Genomic DNA, 24,381 nt, shown 5'->3' with positions numbered 1-24,381 from the left:
AGCAGTGAATTTCAAACACAGATTCAACAACAAAGACCAGGGAGGTTTTCCAACACCTTGCAAAAAAGGGCACTTATTGGTAGATGGGTAAACACTTTTAAAAGGTAGACATGGAATATTCCTTTAAGCATGCAGAAGTTATTTGATTTTGATTTGATTTATTAGGATACCCATTAGCCGATCCCAGTGGTGGCAGCTAGTCTTGCTGGGGTCCAACATATAAAATAAATAAAAAGACAGACAAAAGACTTTACAATTTACATACATTTAAAAACATGAACATGTAGTGTGCTTGCATGTGCATCTATCAGTTATGCATATAGTACATGTCAGTGTTTCTTTAGCTATTTTTTTGAGATGGAATGGAGTTCCATGCACTCATGGCTCTGTGTAATACTGTACGTTTCCTTGAATTTGTTCTGGACCTGGGGATTGTGAAAAGAACCCTGGTGGCATGTCTGGTGGGGTCAGTGTGTGTGTCAGTGCTGTGTGTATGTTGACTATGCAAACAATTTGGTTTCTTCTAAAAACATGAAGTGATGCTGTTAGTCTTCCCTCCACTCTTAGCCAAAAGAGACTGGCATCCATAGTATTAATATTAGCACTCTGATTACAATGACTAGCAAGACGTGCTGCTCTGTTCTGGGCCAGCTGTAGCTTAACTAGGTCTTACTTTACAGTACTTACTTTGCAGACCATTTGATTGGACAATAACCAATATAAGATAAAACTATAGCCTGCAGGACTTGCTTTGTAGAGTGTGGTGTAAAAAAAAAGAAGCTGTGCACCAATTCATTTTGTCTCCTCCACTTGTTTAACAGCCACACCATTCATTACCATGCTCAGTTGAGGTCTGGAACTTAGGGAATGATTTGTACCAAATACTATGCAGTTTATTACTGACCACACATTCCAAAACTGACTTTAACTCTTTAAGGGCTTCAGTGACTTCATTAGCTGTGGTGGCTGACATACAGTACCAGTCAAACGTTTTGAAACGTCGACTCTTTCAAGGGTTTTTCTTTATTTTTACTATTTTCTACATTGTAGAATAATAGTGAAGACATCAAAACTATGAAATAACACATGGAATCATGTAGTACCCAAAAAATTGTTAAACAAATCAAAATATATTTTAGATTCTTCAAAGTAGCCACCCTTTGCCTTGATGACAGCGCTGCACACTCTTGACAGACCGAGTGAAGGAAGAGCAATACCTTTTAATCAAATGGGTCTGGCAGCGCTTCAGGATGCCCCACACACGGAGACAGAACCGACCTGGACACAACATAACACACAGCATAAATTAATGCACTGTTTACACAACCTATGGTAGCCAGGACCACTATCACACTATCACCAATAGTGACAACAACAGTGTCACATCAAAAGTGACAGGCTCATGGTGCTGAAAGGACAGCGACCGTAATACCTGTGCACTCCATGGCACTGATTGCGAGACCATTTTGGTCAAACATAGACATGGCTGATAGACAGGCAACAGCAGTCACACACAGCATCAAATAGAGTTAAAGAGTAAGCAACCCATTCACTCCAGTAGGCCCAGTGGAATCATAATACAAAAACAACCATTTCATGTCCAAAATGAAATGAACAAACCAGCTATTAATTCCCATTGCAAATATATTTTGTCATGCTCATCACACGACCTGGTGATCTACAGTTTAAATGCAACAATGTTTTCCTGAATCGGGTCACATTTATGCTTGCTCTGGAAATGCGATCCGGAGCCTCCGGAGGCTTGCAGAGGCTAAATTGAGGTCTGTACCACATTGACATGCATTATTTTCTCTTGCGTGCTCTTCTTCTTCTTCTTCTTTAAGGTTTTATGGCAGACTACAAGCTATTTATGTATTGCCACCACCTATTGTATTGGCTGTTTATTAGCCTACTATTCTGTATTATAAATTCAGTATCTCAGTGGTATCTCAGCCTTCGAAGGAGAAAAAAAACGGTGATTGGTTCATTTCTCACTTATCATCAGCATACATGGACACACATGCTCTGTTTAATGCCAGTGGCAAGTCATTTGTAAAAATACAAAAAGAGTAGAGGGCCGAGAGAGCTGGCTTGCGTAACACCACACTTTACATGTTTGACATTAGAGAAGCTTCCATTAAAGAAAACCCTTTGAGTGCTGTTCGATAGATAGCTCTGAATCCATGATATGGCAGAGGTTGAAAAGCCATAACAGATACATTTTCTCAACAACAGTTTATGGTCAATAATATCAAAAGGCTGCACTGAAATCAGTACAGCTCCCACAATCTTCTTATTATCAATTTATTTCAACCAATCATCAGTAATTTGTCAGTGCAGTACATATTGAATGCCCTTCTCTATAAGCAAGCTGAAAGTCTATTGATAATTTGACGGGCAGCCCCCAGGTGGTAAGGGTAGGTAACAACACATCTGCCACACTGATCCTCAACATGGGGGCCACTCAGGATTGCATGACCAGGCACACATCCAACACCATCATTAAGTTTGCCGATGAAACAAAAGTGGTAGGCCTGATCACCGACAACGATGAGAGACAGCCTATAGGAAGGAGGTCAGAGACCTGGCCGTGTTGTGCCAGGAAAACAACCTCTCCCTTAACATGATCAAGACAAAGGAGATAATTGTGGACTGAACACGCCCCCATTCTCATCGACAGGGTACAGCGGAGGAGCAGGTTGAGAGCTTCAAGTTCCTTGGTGTCCACATCACCAACAAACTAACATGGTCCAAGCACACCGAAACAGGAGGGCATGACAAAACCTATTCCCCTTCAGGAGACTGAAAAGATTTGGCATGAGTCCTCAGATCCTCAAAAGATTCTACAGCTGCACCATCGAGAGCACTGGTTGCATCACTGCCTGGTATGGCAACTGCTCAGCCTCCGACTGCAAGGCACAACAAAGAGTAGTGCGTACGGCCCAGTACATCCTGCCATCCAGGACCTCTATACCAGGCGGTGTCAGAGGAAGGCCCTAAAAATTGTTAAAGATTCCAGCCACCTTAGTCATAGACTGTTCTCTTAGCTATCACATGGCAAGCAGTACCGGAAAGGCAAGTCTGGGTCCAAGAGGCTTCTAAACAGCTTCTACCCCCAAGCCATAAGACTCCTGAACATCTAATCAAACGGCTTCCCAGACTATTTGCATTACCCCCCTCCCCCTCTTTACGCTGCTGCTACTCTCTGTTTATTATCTATGCATAGTCACTTTAATAACTCTAACTACATGTACAAATTGCCTCCATTACCTCAACTAACTTGTGCCCCTCACATTGACTCTGTACCGGTACCCCTTGTATATAGCTTCACTATCGTTATTTTACTAATGCTCTTCAATGCTCTTGTTACTTTTATTTCCTTTTTTTCCTTATTTTTTTTCTTAAAACAGCATTGTTGGTTAATGGCTTGTAAGTCAGCATTTCACTTTAAAGTCTACACCTGTTGTATTCGGCGCATGTGACAAATAAAACTTGATTTATTTGTATTTGGTCAAACACTTTTTTCAACAGCTTCCCTCCAGGCCTGAGGACAAACACTTTCCTCTTGGCTCAGATTAAAGATATGACAGATAGGAGTGGCTATAGACAGTGGCAACCTGTCATTCAGGGCAATGTTTGTTTTTTTAGCCTTTTTTGCATGTTATTTTGCATGTTAATACATGTCACATATCAGTTTGCAAACAATCATTGAGTTAATAAAGCCGCATACAAACATGGTCTCTTTTTTACTTTCTTGAGTAAGGCAGCTCCAAAATGCAGGTGTTTCAGCCTAGCTCAGTGCTTTTTGTGGTGGTGGGCAGCCAGTGGAAATAGGAGCTCGTAATGTTCTCTAGTTGCGCCATGATTGGCTCAGTGTTCTGTCCCTTATAGAGACACTACGTCACCGCAAAATCTACAGGGAGAGCTCTACAATTCAAGCCCCTTGGGTGCTGCCGTAGTGTTACATTAGAAGTGCCCATCCAAGAAGGCTCAAGGTCATTTGCCAGAGATAAAATGTCAAATCAAGTTAAATCTACAGTAGCTTTGATTGGACTGATCATGTCAATATCATACTTTCGAAATCTTACCTAGCAGTCATCTTGAATCAAGTCGACAATCTACTGGCAAATCCTTTTCAACCCTTGTCATTTGAATACAAATTATAAAGAGAAATTATAGATAAAAAGTATCGGTACTCATAGGCCACTGGACATAAACATTACACAACAAATTGGAAATCACAAATTCAACAATGAGTGGTTTGGAAGGAATCAGTGACTAACTGCAAGTATTGCAAAGCAATCACTAGCCTGCTATTCAGTGGAGTGGGTGTGTGGTCCAAGTCTGGGTATAAGGTTCTCATTTCCAAGCTTAAAAGGACAAACATTAAACACCATAGGCCAGAAAAGTTTGAATACTTTGGCCATGCTGTCAATCCAACATGACTTCTGCCGCATTCAAAACAATTGGAAACTCGGAACTGGGAAATCACAGACTTCAGTGATTTCAAAACAACTGGGAACTCCGACTGAGAAAATACATTTTGAATTCAGAATTCTAAGTCGGGAACTCAGCCTCTTTCTAGAGCTCCGACCTGAAGATCACTGACGTCATGATTCAACGTTGTTTTGTTCCCAGAGTTTCCAGTTGGCCTGAAAGCACTACAAATCTAGAAAACCCAGACTTTGATGACAAAGTTTGATGATAAAATTTGCCCTCGAAGGACCACCGCGCCACCTTCCTGTTCAAGTGAGCACAGCACAACAAGTTGAGTCCAAAAATGTCTTGTATGCTGCTGCATAAATTATGTAATATGCCAGGGAGATATGCATACTGTAGATAATAAAGTAATACTAAGGTGTATGTTGTGTAGTAAGCTGTTAGTAGCCCATGTGCCTCACCCTAATAATTTGTTCACTTTTCCCCTCATAATTTAGCCGACTGTTCTGACTTGGTAGTGCACATGTAGCCTATGTTTTTAGAGAAATGTCATCCTTGACTATTGTAAGAGCTTTCATTGTCTGCTTATATGCCCCCTTTATTTAGCCTACAGTTCTGACTTGTACAGGGAGAATACTGTAAGAATGGCCCATGTTCTGAATTCAGTCGCTGTACATTTCAAAAGTCCTGAACAAATAGCTATATTGACTATGTCCGTCCTAGCTCGCTCATTAATGTCTTAATGTCTTAATTGCCTCTTACATTGTCCCCTTATGTCATAGTTTGTACATCTCAATTGTCAGTAAAAAACACATTTGTTTAAGCAAGTCAGCTCTGTTTATTTTAAGGCAGGAAATGAGGCTTAATTAACTGTTTCACTGCCAGACAAGGCTCCGCTGATAGCCAGGTGGTAATGATTCACTCCATCGTGCTGAAAATAATGTTCTGCTGTTGGGACAGCTTTATGTAGGACCTAACAGTTTGTGGGCACCATTTGTCACTGTTATAGTGCCATTAATGTATTGTTTAGCGTTGTGTTGTGTAGTGGCTTTGCTGGCATGCGTCTAAAACGTTGTTTTTTTTTGACCCACCAAGATTTACATGCTAAAATTGCCACTGGCCATAGACAGCTACCAGCTTTCTATCTAAGCTACCAATGCCAGGAGGTTCAAACTTACAATGCTTTTTTTCAGTATTTGTTTTTTGTTATGCATGAATAAGATTCGTTGTTGGCATTTCCTGCCTAAGTTTAACCACTTTGCCAATGAAGTAATCATTAAAATAATTAGCAACATTCGTCTTTTGACGAATAAGACATCTGATTCGATGAAAGATGGAGTTGAATGTCTTTCTGCCCATAATTTCATTTAAAGTACTAGTTCTTTATATCATTGATCTCGGCTCATAATATAGTTTCTTGTTTTTGTTAAGTTTAGTCACTTTTATTTCTCAATTTGCAGTAAGTCAGCCAGTCAAATGGGCAGCCAGACTTATTAGCCAATCCTTTTTTTCCCAAAGTAGTTATTAATTCCACGTTGGATGGTGTATCAATACACCCAGTTACTACAAAGATACTGGCATCCTTCCTAACTCAGTTGCTGGAGAGGAAGGAAACCGCTCAGGGATTTCACCGTGACCGTAAACAGTTAGTGTTCAATGGCTGTGATAGGAGAAAACTGAGGACATATCAACAACACTGTCGTTACTCCACAATACTATCCTAATTGACAGAGGGAAAAGAAGGAACCCTGTACAGAATAACATATTCCAAAACATGCATCCTGTTTGCAACAAGGCACTAAAGTAATACTGCAAAAATTGTGGCAACGGAATAAACTTTTAGTCCTGAATACAAAGTTTTACCTTTTGGGCAATTCGAAAACAACAAATTGCTGTGTACCACTCTCCATATTTTCAAGTATAGTGGTGGCTGCATCATGTTATGGACATACTTGTAATCGTTAACGACTGGGGAGTTGTTTAGGATAAATAATAAACGGAATGGACCTAAGCACAGACAAAATCCTAGAGGAAACACTGGTTCAGTCTGATTTGAACCAGACAATGGGAGATTAACTCACCTTTCAGCAGGAATAACACAAGGCCAAATCTACACTGGAGTTGCTTACCAAGAAGACCGTGAATGTAACTGAGGGGCCAAGTCACAGTTTTGTCTTCAATCTAATTGAAAATCTATGGCAAAACCTGGTTGTCTAACAATGATCAGCAACCCATTTGACAGAGCTTGAAGAATTTGGGGCAAATGTTGAATAAGGGTATGAATACTTTCTGAAGGAAAACATTTAGAGAGCTGCTCACGTGGACTCATGTCTCAATAAACCCTGCACAGAGCTCATTAATTTATGTATGCGCAGAAAGGGACTTTAAAAATCACAGTGTTCTCCAAGAGCCGGTGCTGCAGCAGAGACAGAGCACAGCCAGCACAGCGAGCACCACTCCAGAAACCCGTGCCCACGGCGGGCAAATGGAACGGTGTCTTAGAAATTGCAGACTATTGAATATTAAAGCTTGGACTGAAGAGATGTGTATTTCTTTGAGGATACTAGTGGGAGAGAGCAGCCAATCTGTGCTTTGCACAAAGATCTTCTTGAATTATTTATATTCGGTTGAATAATTATTATCACCTCCAGACTTTGAATGACAGGTATGTTTTTGGCCGCTGTGCTTTCTTAGCTGGCACATAATACAGTATAATGTAGGCTACAAGCTTGGTGAAAGGGTGCATGTCAATAGTCTAAAGTGGCTTTCTCTCCTTGTCTTTATTCTTTCATTCTATAACATAGAATAAGTGGAATGTCCATCAGTTATCCACTCTCACCAGTCCAGTTGCTTCACATCAGTGCAGAGGACGGTAATGAGAAAAATAGAGAAAGCCAATCTAGACTACTGAGATGTACACATGGGGGGAGAATCTGTCAAAAACCATATTGAAGATTCCCAGGGAGAGAGTTGTATTGTCAGTTGTCTCTGTGTGTGCATGCAGTTGGGTACAATCGTGTTATTTTTTTCTTACCCATTAATCAGTGTAATGACCAACCTGCACTGCACCTAAGGTGTGTTTGATTTTAAATGCCATCCCAGTGGTGCCAGCCCTAATGCCAGGGAGATGGCATAATGTAGCATGGCACAGTGCCTAACTGCACCTAATGAGTGATGTCAATACGCCTATTAGAATTGCCTGATCTTTTGCAGAAGAAGAGAAAACTGTGTTTGTACAGGAGGCAATTATGTGCACCAAAAGAAAGATGCTCGGGGTCCCTGCTCATCTGCGTGAACGTGCATTAGGCATCCTGCAAGGAGGGATGAGGACCGCAGATGTGGCTAGAGCAATAAATTGCAATGTCCGTACTGTGAGACGCCTAAGACAGCGCTACAGGGAGACAGGATGGACAGCTGATCGTCCTTGCAGTGGCAGACCACGTTTAACAACACCTGCACAGGATTGGTACATCTGAACATCACACCTGCGGGACAGATACAGGATGGCAACAACAACTGCCCGAGTTACACCAGGGACGCACAATCCCTCCATCCGTGCTCAGACTGTCCGCAATAGGCTGAGAGAGGCTGGACTGAGGGCTTGTAGGCCTGTTGTAAGGCAGGTCCTCTCCAGACATCACCGGCAACAACGTTGTATGGGTACACAACCACCGTCGCTGGACCAGACAGGACTGGCAAAAAGTGCTCTTCACTGACGAGTCGCGGTTTTGTCTCACCAGGGGTGATGGTCAGATTCACGTTTATCATCGAAGGAATGAGCGTTACACCGAGGCCTATACTCTGGAGCGGGATCGATTTGGAGGTGGAGGGTCCGTCATGGTCTGGGCCGGTGTGTCACAGCATCATCGGACTGAGCTTGTTGTCATTGCAGGCAATCTCTACGCTGTGCATTACAGGGAAGACATCCTCCTCCCTCATGTGGTACCCTTCCTGCAGGCTCATCCTGACAATGACCCTCCATTGCATGACAATTCCACCAGCCATACTGCTCGTTCTGTGAATGATTTCCTGCAATACAGGAATGTCAGTGTTCTGCCATGGCCAGCGAAGAGCCCGGATCTCAATCCCATTGAGCACATCTGGGACTTGTTGGATCGGAGTGTTAGGGCCATTCCCCCCAGAAATATCCGGGAACTTGCAGATGCCTTGATGGAAGACTGGGGTAACATTTCACACCAGGAATTGTCAAATCTGGTGCAGTTCATGAGGATGCACTGCAGTACTTAATGCAGCTGGTGGCCACACCAGATACTGACTGTTACTTTTGATTTTGACCCCCCTTTGTTCAGGGACACATTATTAAATTTCTGTTAGTCACATGTCTGTGGAACTTGTATAGTTTATGTCCCATTTGTTGAATCTTGTTATGTTCATACAAATATTTACATATGTTAAGCTTGCTGAAAATAAACCCAGTTCACAGTGAGAGAAGGTTTCTTTTTTTGCTGAGTTTATATGGATTTTACATGACTGGGCAAGGGCGTAGCCATGGGTGGGCCTGGGAGGAAATAGGCTCACTAAGATGGAAGCCAGGCCCACCCACTGGGGAACCAGGCCCAGCCAATCAGAATTGGTTTCAGCCAATCAGTCTTTAGACAGGGTTTCAGGCTTGTTTCTTGAAAAACGAACAAGTAGTTGTAGTTTATCCAAGGTGTCCCTCGTTAAAAAAGTAGTCTTGTTGCGGGTGTGAATGAGGTGCAAACTCTTCGTTATTTATCTTCCATATTGAACATACTATTCTTCGTCTTAAATATTATAATTTATTTAGATATTAGAGTACCTGAGGATTAATTAGAAAAATCGTTTGAGTTGTTTGGACGAACTTTACCGTAACCTTTTGAATTCGTTTGTAAGCGTGTTGAACGAGTGGATTAGTGAAATCAATGGCGCCAACTAAACTGACTTTTTTGGATGTAAAGAAGGACTTTATAGAACAAAACGACGATTCATTGCGTAGCTGGGACCCTTGAGATTGCAAATAGAGGAAGATCTTCAAAGGTAAGTGATTTATTTTATCACTATTTGTGATTTTTGTGGTGCCTGTGCTGGTTTGAAAAAGTATTTTGATGTGGGGCGCTGTCCTCAGATAATTGCTTGGTATGCTGTCGCGGTGAAGCCTTTTTGAAATCTGACAACGTGGTTGGAATAACAAGAAGTTACGCTTTTAAATGATGGAAGAGACTTGTATGTTGATGAATGTTTAATATTACGATTTTGTCATTTGAATTTGGCACGCTCCAACAAACTATAGTTTTCGCAAGTCGGTTAGGACATCTACTTTGTGCATGACACAAGTATTTTTTCCAAAAACTGTTTCAAAACAGGTTATTTCACTTATAATTCACTGTATCACAATTCCAGTGGGTCAGAAGTTTGCATACACTAAGTTGACGGTGCCTTTAAACAGCTTGGAACATTCCTGAAAATTATGTAATGGCTTTAGAATCTTCCGACAGGCTAATTGACATCATTTGAGTGAATTGGAGGTGTATCTGTGGATATATTTCAAGGCCTACCTTCAAACTCAGTGCCTCTTTGCTTGACATCATGGGAAAATCAAAAGAAATCAGCCAAGACCTCAGAAAAATAATTGTAGACCTCCACAAGTCTGGTTCATCCTTGGGAGCAATTTCCAAACACCTGAAAGTACCACTTTCATCTGTATAAACAATAGTACGCAAGTATAAACATCATGGGACCATGCAGCCGTCATACCACTCAGGAAGGAGACGTGTTCTGTCTCCTAGAGATGAATGTACTTTGGTGCGAAAAGTGAAGATCAATCCCAGAAAAACAGCAAAGGACCTTGTTAAGATGATGGAGGAAACAGGTACAACTGCATCTATATCCACAGTAAAATGAGTCCTATATCGACATAACCTGAAAGGCCGCTCAGCAAGGAAGAAGCCACTGCTCCAAAACCGCCATAGAAAATCCAGACTATGGTTTGCAACTGCACATGGGGACAAAGATCGTACTTTTTGGAGAAATGTCCTCTGGATTGATAAAACAAAAATAGAACTGTTTGGTCAAAATGACCATCGTTATGTTTGGAGGAAAAGGGGGAGGCGTGCAAGTCGAAGAACACCATCCAAACCGTGAAGCACGGGGTGGCAGCATCATATTGTGGGGGTGCTTTGCTGCAGGAGGGACTGGTGCACTTCACAAAATTGATGGCATCATGAGGATGGAACATTATGTGGATATATTGAAGCAACAGCTCAAGACATCCCGTCAGGAAGTTAAAGCTTGGTCACAAATTTTATTTTTATTTTACCTTTATTTAACCAGGCAAGTCAGTTAAGAACAAATTCTTATTTTCAATGACGGCCTAGGAACAGTGGGTTAACTGCCTGTTCAGGGGCAGAACGACAGATTTGTACCTTGTCAGCTCGGGGATTTGAACTTGCAACCTTCCGGTTACTAGTCCAACGCTCTAACCACTAGGCTACCCTGCCGCTACCCTGCCGCCCAAATGCATCTTCCAAATGGACAATGACCCCAAGCATACTTCCAAAGTTGTGGCAAAATACCTTAAGTACAACAAAGTCAAGGTATTGGAGTGGCTATCACAATGCCCTGACCTCAATCCTATAGAAAAGTTGTGGGCAGAACTAAATAAGCATGTGCGAGCAAGGAGGCCTACAAACAAACCTGACTCAGTTACACCAGCTCTGTCAGGAGGAATGGGCCAAAATTCACCCAACTTATTGTGGGACGCTTGTGGAAGGCTACCCGAAACGTTTGACCAAAGTTAAACAATTTAAAGGCAATGCTACCAAGTACTAATTGAGTGCATGTAAACTTCTGACCCACAGGGAATGTGATGAAATAAATAAAAGCTGAAATAAATCATTCTCTCTACTATTTATTCTGACATTTCACATTCTTAAAATAAAGTAGTGATCCTAACTGACCTAAGACAGGACATTTTTACTGGGATTAAATGTCAGGATTTGTGAAAAACTGAGTCTGAATGTATTTGGCTAAGGTGTATGTAAACTTCCAAATTCAACTGTATATATTTACGCATAGATGTCTTTGTCTTCTCTCTGTTGAACTTGATGGTTCTATGGGAAGTGGAAGTCACAATGTCCACCAGAAGTCACAATGTCCTTCTTAGTTCTAGGCTTTTTTTTGTTTTTGAGTGTTCGTTTTTTAGATACTTCAGATGTACCACATGGTGTGAGGGATCTGTTCTTGCTTGTTTAAATGTCCTATACTACTTTACATGCACAGCTGCAGACATGTTTTGGTCTGGTTTACAAAGTTTCTAACTATTTCAACCACGGCCTCACGTTCATTGGTCTCAATGGTTGATTATTCAGGGTACAGCTAGGACAACTTTACATGCTGACAATAACCCGACATGTTTTGATCTCATGTAAATTTTGTTAGCGAGTCAATTAAAGCATTCTGGTCAGAAAGGTGGTTCCATCATGTTGACACGAACTCTGAGCTCACTTGAGTGGTGACAAGTTTCCATGAAACACAATTCTCATTTAGAAGGCCAAAATCAAATGTATTTATTTTCAAAAAATAGTTCGATATTTAATCATATAATTTTTACAACATCTAGATGTAAATCTGATATATACAGTGTGAAATCTTTAAAAGTTACAAAGTTACCGTTATAACATCTTTCTGATAATTTTAATAACATCACAAAATATACATTAGTTTCCCATATTCCATCTCTCATCATTCCCAACATTCGGATGTTGAAATGTATTGTGTTACGGGGCGTGAATGAGGACCCAAAAGCGAATTAACTTAAACAGAGCTTCTTTAATTACCAAACATAGGTAGGCTCAGACGGACCGGCAGATTCCGACAGGACAAGACAAGGTTACAGCAAACATGACGACAGTCTGGTTCAGGCATGAAACACAACAAACAAGAATCCGACAAGGACAGGAACAAAAACAGAGAGAGATATAGGGGACTAATCAGAGGGAAAAAGGGAACAGGTGGGAAAAGGGGTGACGAGGTGGTTAGGAGGAGACAAGGCACAGCTGGGGGAAAGAGGGGGAGAAAAGGTAACCTAACAACGACCAGCAGAGGGAGACAGGGTGAAGGGAAAGGACAGAGACAAGACACAACATGACAGTACATGACAGTACCCCCCCACTCACCGAGCGCCTCCTGGCGCACTCGAGGAGGAAACCTGGCGGCAACGGAGGAAATCCTCGATCAGCGCACGGTCCAGCACGTCCCGAGAGGGAACCCAACTCCTCTCCTCAGGACCGTACCCCTCCCAATCTACGAGGTACTGGTGACCACGGCCCCGAGGACGCATGTCCAAAATTCTACGGACCCTGTAGATGGGTGCGCCCTCGACAAGGATGGGGGGGGGGGGGGAAGACGAGCGGGGGCGCGAAGGACGGGCTTGATGCAGGAGACATGGAAGACCGGGTGGACGCGACGAAGGTATCGCGGAAGAAGAAGTCGAACTGCGACAGGATTAATGACCCGAGAAATACGGAACGGACCAATGAACCGTGGGGTCAACTTGCGAGAAGCCGTCTTAAGGGGAAGGTTCTGAGTGGAGAGCCAAACTCTCTGACCGCGACAATATCTAGGACTCTTAGTTCTACGCTTATTAGCAGCCCTCACAGTCTGCGTCCTATAACGGCAAAGTGCAGACCTGACCCTCTTCCAGGTGCGCTCGCAACGTTGGACAAAAGCCTGAGCGGAGGGGACGCTGGACTCGGCGAACTGAGATGAGAACAGCGGAGGCTGGTACCCGAGGCTACTCTGAAAAGGAGATAGCCCGGTCGCAGACGAAGGAAGCCTGTTGTATTCTGCCCAGGGGAGCTGTTCTGACCAAGACGCAGGGTTACGAAAAGAAAGACTGCGTAAGATGCGACCAATAGTCTGATTGGCCCGTTCTGCTTGACCGTTAGACTGGGGGTGAAAGCCGGAAGAGAGACTGACGGAAGCCCCAATCAAACGGCAAAACTCCCTCCAAAATTGAGACGTGAATTGCAGACCTCTGTCCGAAACGACGTCTGACGGAAGGCCATGAATTCTGAAAACATTCTCGATGATGATTTGTGCCGTCTCTTTAGCAGAAGGAAGCTTAGCAAGGGGAATGAAATGAGCCGCCTTAGAGAACCTATCGACAACCGTAAGAATAACAGTCTTCCCCGCTGACGAAGGCAGTCCGGTGACAAAATCTAAGACGATGTGAGACCACGGTCGAGAGGGAATAGGAAGCGGCCTGAGACGGCCGGCAGGAGGAGAGTTACCGGACTTAGTCTGCGCGCAGACCGAACAAGCAGCCACGAAACGACGCGTGTCATGCTCCCGGGTGGGCCACCAAAAACGCTGGCGAATGGAAGCAAGCGTACCCCGAACGCCAGGGTGGCCGGCTAACTTGGCAGAGTGAGCCCACTGAAGAACGGCCAGACGAGTAGGAACGGGAACGAAAAGAAGGTTCCTAGGACAAGCGCGCGGCGACGGAGTGTGAGTGAGCGCTTGTTTTACCTGCCTCTCAATTCCCCAGACAGTCAACCCGACAACACGCCCCTCAGGGAGAATCCCCTCGGGGTCAGTGGAGGCTACTGAAGAACTGAAGAGACGAGACAAAGCATCAGGCTTTGTGTTCTTAGAGCCCGGACGATAAGAAATCACGAACTCGAAACGAGCGAAAAACAGCGCCCAACGCGCCTGACGCGCATTAAGTCGACGGATGTACTCAAGGTTCCTATGGTCAGTCCAAACGACAAAAGGAACGGTCACCCCCTCCAACCACTGTCGCCATTCGCCTAGGGCTAACCGGATGGCGAGCAGTTCGCGGTTACCCACATCATAGTTACGTTCCGACGGCGACAGGCGATGAGAAAAATACGCGCATGGGTGGACCTTGTCGTCAGAGAGGGAGCGCTGAGAAAGAATGGCTCCCACGCCCACCTCTGACGCGTCAACCTCGACAACAAACAGTCTAGAGACGTTAGGTGTAACAAGGATAGGAGCGGATGTAAAACGATTCTTGAGGAGATCAAAAGCTCCCTGGGCGGAAACGGACCACTTAAAGCACGTCTTGACAGAAGTAAGGGCTGTGAGAGGAGCTGCCACCTGACCGAAATTACGGATGAAACGACGATAGAAGTTCGCGAAGCCGAGAAAGCGCTGCAGCTCGACGCGTGACTTAGGGACGGGCCAATCAATGACAGCTTGGACCTTAGCGGGATCCATCTTAATGCCTTCAGCGGAAATAACAGAACCGAGAAATGTGACGGAGGAGGCATGAAAAGTGCACTTCTCAGCCTTCACAAAAAGACAATTCTCTAAAAGGCGCTGGAGGACACGTCGAACGTGCTGAACATGAATCTGGAGTGACGGTGAAAAAATCAGGATATCGTCAAGGTAAACGAAAACAAAGATGTTCAGCATGTCTCTCAGGACATCATTGACTAATGCCTGAAAGACAGCTGGAGCGTTAGCGAGGCCGAAAGGAAGAACCCGGTATTCAAAGTGCCCTAACGGAGTGTTAAACGCCGTCTTCCACTCGTCCCCCTCCCTGATGCGCACGAGATGGTAAGCGTTACGAAGGTCCAACTTAGTAAAAAACCTGGCTCCCTGCAGGATCTCGAAGGCTGAAGACATAAGAGGAAGCGGATAACGATTCTTCACTGTTATGTCATTCAGCCCTCGATAATCTATGCAGGGGCGCAGAGACCCGTCCTTCTTCTTGACAAAAAAAAACCCCGCTCCGGCGGGAGAGGAGGAGGGGACTATGGTACCGGCGTCAAGAGCTACAGACAAATAATCTTCGAGAGCCTTACGTTCGGGAGCCGACAGAGAGTATAGTCTACCCCGGGGGGGGGGGGTGGTTCCCGGAAGGAGATCAATACTACAATCATACGACCGGTGTGGAGGAAGAGAGGTGGCCCTGGACCGACTGAACACCGTGCGCAGATCGTGATATTCCTCCGGCACCCCTGTCAAATCACCAGGCTCCTCCTGTGAAGAAGAGACAGAGGAAACAGGAGGGATAGCAGACATGAAACATTTCACATGACAAGAGACGTTCCAGGAGAGGATAGAATTACTAGACCAATTAATGGAAGGATTATGACAAACTAGCCAGGGATGGCCCAAAACAATAGGTGTAAAAGGTGAACGAAAAATTAAAAAAGAAATGGTTTCACTATGATTACCAGAAACAGTGAGGGTTAAAGGTAGCGTCTCACGCTGAATCCTGGGGAGAGGACTACCATCCAGGGCGAACAAGGCCGTGGGCTCCTTTAACTGTCTGAGAGGAATGTCATGTTCCCGAGCCCAGGTCTCGTCCATAAAACAGCCCTCCGCCCCAGAGTCTATTAAGGCACTGCAGGAAGCTGACGAACCGGTCCAGCGTAGATGGACCGACAAGGTAGTGCAGGATCTTGAAGGAGAGACAGGAGTAGTAGCGCTCACCAGTAGCCCTCCGCTTACTGACGAGCTCTGGCCTTTTACTGGACATGAAGTGACAAAATGACCAGCGGAACCGCAATAGAGACAGAGGCGGTTGGTGATTCTCCGTTCCCTCTCCTTAGTCGAGATGCGGATACCTCCCAGCTGCATGGGCTCAGCACCCGAGCCGGCAGAGGAAGATGGTAGTGATGCGGAGAGGGGGGCGACGGAGAGCGCGAGCTCCTTTCCACGAGCTCGGTGACGAAGATCAACCCGTCGCTCAATGCGAATAGCGAGTTCAATCAAGGAATCCACGCTGGAAGGAACCTCCCGGGAGAGAATCTCATCCTTTACCTCTGCGCGGAGACCCTCCAGAAGACGAGCGAGCAAGGCCGGCTCGTTCCAGCCACTGGAGACAGCAAGAGTGCGAAACTCAATAGAGTAGTCTGTTATGGATCGATTGCCTTGACATAGGGAAGACAGGGCCCTGGAAGCCTCCTCCCCAAAAACAGATCGATCAAAAACCCGTATCATCTCCTCCTTAAAGTCCTGATACTGGTTAGTACACTCAGCCCTTGCCTCCCAGATTGCCGTGCCCCACTCACGAGCCCGTCCAATAAGGAGAGATATGACGTAGGCGACACGAGCAGTGCTCCTGGAGTAAGTGTTGGGCTGGAGAGAAAACACAATATCACACTGGGTGAGGAACGAGCGGCATTCAGTGGGCTCCCCAGAGTAACACGGCGGGTTATTGATTCTGGGCTCCGGAGATTCGAAAGCCCTGGAAGTGGCCGGTGGATCGAGGCGGAGATGGTGAACCTGTTCTGTGAGGTTGGAGACTTGGGTGGCCAGGGTCTCAACGGCATGTCGAGCAGCAGACACTTCCTGCTCGTGTCTGCCTAGCATCGCTCCCTGGATCCCGACGGCTGAGTGGAGAGGATCCGAAGTCGCTGGGTCCATTCTTGGTCGGATTCTTCTGTTACGGGGCGTGAATGAGGACCCAAAAGCGAATTAACTTAAACAGAGCTTCTTTAATTACCAAACATAGGTAGGCTCAGACGGACCGGCAGATTCCGACAGGACAAGACAAGGTTACAGCAAACATGACGACAGTCTGGTTCAGGCATGAAACACAACAAACAAGAGTCCGACAAGGACAGGAACAAAAACAGAGAGAGATATAGGGGACTAATCAGAGGGAAAAAGGGAACAGGTGGGAAAAGGGGTGACGAGGTGGTTAGGAGGAGACAAGGCACAGCTGGGGGAAAGAGGGGGAGAAAAGGTAACCTAACAACGACCAGCAGAGGGAGACAGGGTGAAGGGAAAGGACAGAGACAAGACACAACATGACAGTACATGACATATTGTCCCAGTTTCCAATGTTTTTTGAAGTTTTGGGCAGCAGGAGTCTCTCGGTAACAGGAATTTTTACCTTTGTTAAATCATAAAACCGGCCCAACTCCCCACTCTGGTGGGAGAGAGGGGGGTCTGGCTGTCAGCCATGTGCCGAGCTGATCTGGCACCTTTGATCCTCACCAAGGAGAGAGAGTCATGACAAGGTGCACCTGTGTAATATTCGTGCTGTTTAATTAGCTTCTTGATATGTTATACCTGTCAGGTGGATGGATTATCTTGGCAAAGGAAAAATTCTCACCAACAGGGATGTAAAAAAAATTGTGGTGAACATTTTTGAGAAAGAATCTTTTTGTACGTATTAAACATTTCTGGGATATTTTATTTCAGCTCATGAAACATGGCACCAACACTTTACATGTTGCGTTTATATTTTTGTTCAGTATATAATATATAGTATATTACACAGGCTCCGACGCCAGCCGCATGTGGCAGGGGCTACAGACCATTAAGGATTACAAAGGAAGACCCAGTTGTGATCTGCCCAGTGATGCCTCGCTACCAGACGAACTCAATGCATTTTATCCATGCTTCGACAAAAACAACACCGAGGGCCCCCGCCGACCCAGGGGATTGGGTGATCTCACTCTCCGAGGCCCATGTGAGTAAGGTTTTTAAATCAGGTGTTCCAGGGCGAGTTCTCAAAGCATGAGCAAAACAGCTGACAGGCATGTTTACAGTTATTTTCAACTTCTCCTTGTGCCAGTATGTAATCCCCACACGTCTCAAGCTGACCACCATCATTCCTGTTCCCAAGAACTCTAATGCTACCTGTCACATCTGTAATCATGAAATGTTACCCGGCAGGCCCAGATAGCAAATTAAGAGCATTTATTGGCCTACCGCTGGCCAGATCACCGTTAGCTCAGATCACCATGTCTGCACAGTTTCCTCTAGCCATAGACTCTAAAAAGAAGCCTCGAACACACAGCAAAGTTGAAACTGTGAGATTTCAAAACTTTTAAAACCATGACCAGAGATAGACTCAATGAATACAGCAAAGAGTTCATGTTTAAGTTGTTATTCAGCACTGTTCAACACTTTATAAACCATGAAATGCGCTTTCTCCCTATTTCCACTCCATCTTCACCACTATAATAAGATATTATGTTACCTTCTAAAAGGATGGCAGCACACTCCCCGCCTGGTATAATGAAATTTTGCCAATCAAATAACAAATAATGCTCCTTTATATTTTTCTCTAGGTTGCTTCAGAAAGAAGAGCAACAAGCTCTGAGTTTGGTCTCAGTAACACCTTAGCAGTCCCTTGCTTGACAATGTTTTGCTCTACTTTCCTGACCTTTTTGTCAGTACTGGGAAATGTTTTGACCACAAGCCCATCTGGCCAGTCATTTCATTGCACCTGACTGTCTTTCAATAAGACAACATCTCCCACTTTTACATTAGGCTTTTCTGCTGTCCATTTTCTGCATCTCTGGAGTGTTGTCAGGTACTCCTGTCTGCACCTTTTCCTGAAGTTGACAGCGAGACACTGGACTTGCGTCCACTGTTTTCCATTATGGTCATTCATGTGGAAGTATCCAGAAGGGGCTGAGGTAGCTCTTGAGTGGAGCCCGTCTGAAACAGCATAGCATCTAGGATACATCTGGTTACCCCAATGAGTCTCTCCCAAGAACCACCCATATGAGATGAGTGTGGGGGATTAAAAATCCATGTACATCCCTTGTCTGAGAGGTATTTAGTCAGTTCTGAGTCATTTGTGTCGATTCCGAGTTCCCTGCTGGCACCTATAAAGTTTGTACCTTGATCAGAGCGTAGCACTTTTGCTGAACCACGGAAGGGCAAAAAAAAAACACCTCAGCGTGTTGATGAAGCTGGATGTCGACATGGATTCGATGAGCTCAATATGGACTGCTCTAGTAGACATACATGTAAAGAGTACCGCCCAGTGCTTGGAGTCTGCACTACCTAACCTCTAGTGCAACAAATTATGACATTCCATGGTCCAAACGCATCAAGTCCAACGCTGGTGAATGGTGGCTCAGATGTGAATCTGTCGGCAGGCAAGTCAGCCATATTTTGGTCAACTAACCTCCCTCTAACCTTGCGGCAGGTGACACACTTGTGGATGATACCAGAGACCAGACGTTTGCTCCCAATATTCCAGAAGCATGGTGCTCAAATAGCTCCATCTGAAAAATGATGACCCTGGTGAGCCACTTGCTCATGATAATGTCATACCAGCAGAGTGCGGACATGGTGACAGGTCGGCAGAGGATACGCGGCCTCCCACCCTCAGCAACCCATCCTCATCAATTACTGGGTTCAGCTTGAGTGTACTTTGTTTAGGGAACTCTTTTCCTTCTCAAGGCATTTTGATTCCTCTTTGAAGGCTTCATGTTGCACACGGTGAATGATTGTTGTTTTGGCTTATGAAAACTCACTTGTAATGCATTGGTTTATTACTGTGATGCCAGCCTCTGCAGTTGGTGTCGTCCGCACCTTCATGGAAGGATCTGGCAACATGAATGAGTCTCACTGTGCCTCGATTGAGAGCTTTCCAGCTTGAGAACCTCTCAAAGGGATGGGAGCCGAGTTGAGCTCTAAAAACCTTAGTGGAAAAGGCAGTGATGTCTGGTTGAATCTCTGCGTCTACGTCAGGCCCTACAAAGTCAAAATTGATGGTCTCAGGCTCACCTGAGTTTGCTTGGGCCAGGAAAGGTGGACCTGAGAACCAACCGGTGTGCTTTAAGAGTGCTTTTAGTATGGGCCTGGTTGCATGGTCTGCTGGATTGCTGGCAGTGTTTACATAACACCACTGGTCTGGATGGGTAGACTTCCTGATTAAAAAAAAATAATGTTTCAGCTTTATTTAACCAGGTAGGCAAGTTGAGAACAAGTTCTCATTTAAAATTGCGACCTGGCCAAGATAAAGCAAAGCAGTTCGACACATACAACAACACAGAGTTACACATGGAGTAAAACAAACATACAGTACACGATGTGAGCAAATTAGGTAAGATAAGGGAGGTAAAGGCAAAAAAAAGGCCATGGTGGCAAAGGAAATACAATATAGCAAGTAAAACACTGGAATGGTAGATTTGCAGTGGAAGAATGTGCAAAGTAGAAATAAAAATAATGGGGTGCAAAGGAAATAAATAAATAAATACAATAGGGAAAGAGGTAGTTGTTTGGGCTAAATTATAGATGGGCTATGTACAGGTGCAGTAATCTGTGAGCTGCTCTGACAGCTGGTGCTTAAAGCTATTGAGGGAGATAAGTGTTTCCAGTTTCAGAGATTTTTGTAGTTCGTTCCAGTCATTGGCAGCAGAGAACTGGAAAGAGAGGCGGCCAATGGAAGAATTGGTTTTGGGGGTGACCAGAGAGATATACCTGCTGGAGCGCGTGCTACAGGTGGGTGATGCTATGGTGACCAGCGAGCTGAGATAAGGGGGGACTTTACCTAGCAGGGTCTTGTAGATGACATGGAGCCAGTGGGTTTGGCGACAAGTATGAAGCGAGGGCCAGCCAACGAGAGCGTACAGGTCGCAATGGTGGGTAGTATATGGGGCTTTGGTGACAAAACGGATGGCACTGTGATAGACTGCATCCAATTTGTTGAGTAGGGTATTGGAGGCTATTTTGTAAATTACATCGCCGTAGTCGAGGATTGGTAGGATGGTCAGTTTTACAAGGGTATGTTTGGCAGCATGAGTGAAGGATGCTTTGTTGCGAAATAGGAAGCCAATTCCAGATTTGACTTTGGATTAGAGATTTTTGATGTAGGTATGGAAGGAGAGTTCACAGTCTAACCAGACACCTAGGTATTTGTAGTTGTCCACGTATTCTAAGTCAGAGCCGTCCAGAGTAGTGATATTGGACAGGCGGGAAGGTCGGGTGAAGAGCATGCATTTAGTTTTACTTGTATTTAAGAGCAATTGGAGGCCACGGACGAGAGTCGTAATGGCATTGAAGCTTGCCTGGAGGGTTGTTAACACAGTGTCCAAAGAAGGGCCAGAAGTATACAGAATGTTGTCGTCTGCGTAGAGGTGGATTGGAGACTCACCAGCAGCAAGAGCGACATCATTGATGTATACAGAGAAGAGTCGGTCCAAGAATTGAACCCTGTGGCACCCCCATAGAGACTGCAGAGGTCCGGACAACAGACCCTCCGATTTGACACACTGAACTCTATCAGAGAAGTAGTTGGTGAACCAGGCGAGGCAATCATTTGAGAAACCAAGGCTGTCGAGTCTGCCGATGAGGATGTGGTGATTGACAGAGTGGAAAGCCTTGGCCAGATCAATGAATACGGCTGCACAGTAATGTGCCTTATCGATGGCGGTTAAGATATCGTTTAGGACCTTGAGCGTGGCTGAGGTGCACCCATGACCAGCTCTGAAACCAGATTGCAGAGCAGAGAGGGTATGGTGAGATTCGAAATGGTTGTTAATCTGTTTGTTGACCTGGCTTTCGAAGATCTTAGAAAGGCATGGTAGGATAGATATAGGTCTGTAGCAGTTTGGGTCAAGAGTGTACTCCCCCCTTTGAAGAGGGGGATGACCACAGCTGCTTTCCAATCTTTGGGAATCTCAGACGACACGAAAGAGAGGTTGAACAGTCTAGTAATAGGGGTGGCAACAATTTCGGCAGATAATTTTAGAAAAGGTCCAGATTGTCTAGCCTGGCTGATTTGTAGGGGTCCAGATTTTGCAGCTCTTTCAGAACATCAGCTGACTGGATTTGGGAGAAGGAGAAATGGGGGAAGGCTTGGGCGAGTTGCTGTGGGGGGTGCAGTGCTGTTGTGTTGACCGGGGTAAGGGTAGCCAGGTGGAAAGCATGGCCAGCCGAAGAAAAATGCTTATTGAAATTCTCAATTATAGTGGATTTATCAGTGGTGACAGAGTTTCCTATCTTCAGTGCAGTGGGCAGCTGGGAGGAGGTGTTCTTATTCTCCATGGACTTGTTCCAGAACTTTTTTAAGTTAGTGTTGCAGGAAGCAAATTTCTGCTTGAAAAAGCTAGCCTTGGCTTTTCTAACTGCCTGTGTATATTGGGGGCTGTTCGATGCTAATGCAGAACGCCATAGGATGTTTTTGTTGGTTAAGGGCAGTCAGGTCTGGGGTGAACCAAGGGCTATATCTGTTCCTGGTTCTAAATTTCTTGAATGGGGCATGCTTATTTAAGATGGTTAGGAAGGCATTTAAAAAAAATAACCAGGAATCCTCTACTGACGGGATGAGATCAATATCCTTCCAGGATACCCCAGCCAGGTCGATTAGAAAGGCCTGCTCGCTGAAGTGTTTCAGGGAGCATTTGACAGTGATGAGTGGAGGTCGTTTGACTGCTGACCCATTACGGATGCAGGCAATGAGGCAGTGATTGCTGAGATCTTGGTTGAAGACAGCAGAGGTGTATTTAGAGGGCAAGTTGGTTAGGGTGATATCTATGAGGGTGCCCGTGTTTACGCCTATGGGGAGGTACCTGGTAGGTTCATTGATAATTTGTGTGAGATTGAGGGCATCAAGCTTAGATTGTAGGATGGCTGGGGTGTTTATTAAGCATGTTCCAGTTTAGGTCGCCTAGCAGCACGAGCTCTGAAGATAGATGGGGGGGCAATCAGTTCACATATGGTGTCCAGAGCACAGCTGGGGGCAGAGGGTGGTCTATAGCAGGCGGCAACGGTGAGAGACTTGTTTTAGAGAGGTGGATTTTTAAAAGTAGAAGTTCAAATTGTTTGGGTACAGACCTGGATAGTAGGACAGAACTCTGCAGGCTATCATTGCAGTAGATTGCAACACCGCCCCCTTTGGCAGTTCTATCTTGTCTGAAAATGTTGTAGTTAGGGATGAACATTTCAGAATTTTTGGTGGTCTTCCTAAGTCAGGATTCAGACAGCTCTACAGTGAAATAAGCCAATTAACACTAACCAGAACAGCAATGGACAAGGCATATTAACATTAAGGAGAGGCATGCTTAGTCGAGTGATCAAAAGGGTCAGTGAGTAGTGAGGTTGGTTGGGGTCAAGGCAATTCAGACAGCTAGCCGGGCCATCGGTAGCAAGCTAGCATAGGATGGAGGTCTGTTTTTAGCCACCTCGTGCATTTCCGTCGGTAGTATTAGTGGGGTTCCGTGTGGTAGAGGGGATCAATCCAATTCGCAAAAAAAAATAGATATAGTTAGAGGCCCAAGAAAAAAGAGAAAAATTGTCAGACTGCGAGTTACCCTATTGGCAACATACACATAGAATCTTTCGGTGACATTGTGGATGTAAGAGTTCTATCTTACTGACTGTGTAGAACTCGGCAGCATTTACATCAAGGTCCATTTCGTATCCGATCAGTTCATACAGCCGCACACAGTACTAGGAGTGGGATAGTGTGGGACGGTCGAGGAGCCAATTTAGATTTCTCCATGACAAATCCAACATGGCATTGCCCTTCCGAGTCAATAACTCTCAGGTAGGCTACCGCTCCTATGGCTACTGTAGAGGAATCCGAGAAGACCACTCAAAGAAGAGAGCTGCACAAAGCGACTGGGATGTCGGTCAGCTGAATATACCGATGTTCCAACTCCTTCATAGATTCCTTCCACATTTTCCATTCCTCTTGTTTTTCTGTGGGAAGGGGGGCATCGGTAAGACTGGCTGGTAGGTGAGCCATTCCCAGACAGACCTCATCCACGATGACCCACCCGAGGTCGAGTCGCTGTGCATAAGGAGTGTCGTGGGGCGCATTGATTCGCTCTCGTACCTTGTGTACCCTTAAGATGTCTTGTCCTAAAAGCAGGAGGATGGGAGACTCTGGGTCCACAGCTGGAATTTTGTCTGCCACTGGTTGCAGATGGGGATTATGTTGCGCAATGAAGGGGGAGGGAATTGTTCACCCTATTGTCTGGCATAATGTCACACTCTATCAAAGTAGGGAGAGTGAGCTGCATGTGTCCGTCTATAGACTGACACCTTACAGTCTTTAGCTCTGTGCTGAGTTGACCCACCACATCGGAAACAAATGACATTCTCTTTGAGATATGATTTGCGCTCATCAAGAGTTTAAAAAAATCTAAACCCACAACACTTTTTAAGAGGATGAGGCTTGTTATGTATTGGGCAGTGATGGTCAGAGCTTTCAACCTTACTGGGTTTAGT

At 45.0% G+C, this 24,381-nt stretch overlaps 1 pseudogene across 1 annotated transcript in view; it reads left to right on the top strand.

Moving 5' to 3' along the window:
* Positions 1–17,700: 17,700 nt before the first annotated feature.
* LOC110504166 (ATP-binding cassette sub-family C member 5-like) overlaps positions 17,701–24,381 on the top strand; it is a 37,798-nt pseudogene continuing 31,117 nt past the window's right edge. The window contains exon 1 of the transcript XR_016491546.1: positions 17,701–17,875. The product of XR_016491546.1 is annotated as an ATP-binding cassette sub-family C member 5-like (transcript). The remainder of the gene's footprint in view (positions 17,876–24,381) is intronic.

The sequence above is a fragment of the Oncorhynchus mykiss genome, chromosome 25, assembly GCF_057628025.1.
Source record: "Oncorhynchus mykiss isolate SJ-2025 chromosome 25, ASM5762802v1, whole genome shotgun sequence".
Lineage (NCBI taxonomy): Eukaryota > Metazoa > Chordata > Actinopteri > Salmoniformes > Salmonidae > Oncorhynchus > Oncorhynchus mykiss.
Note: the sequence above shows the minus strand (reverse complement) of the source record. Positions and strands in the feature narration are given on the sequence as shown.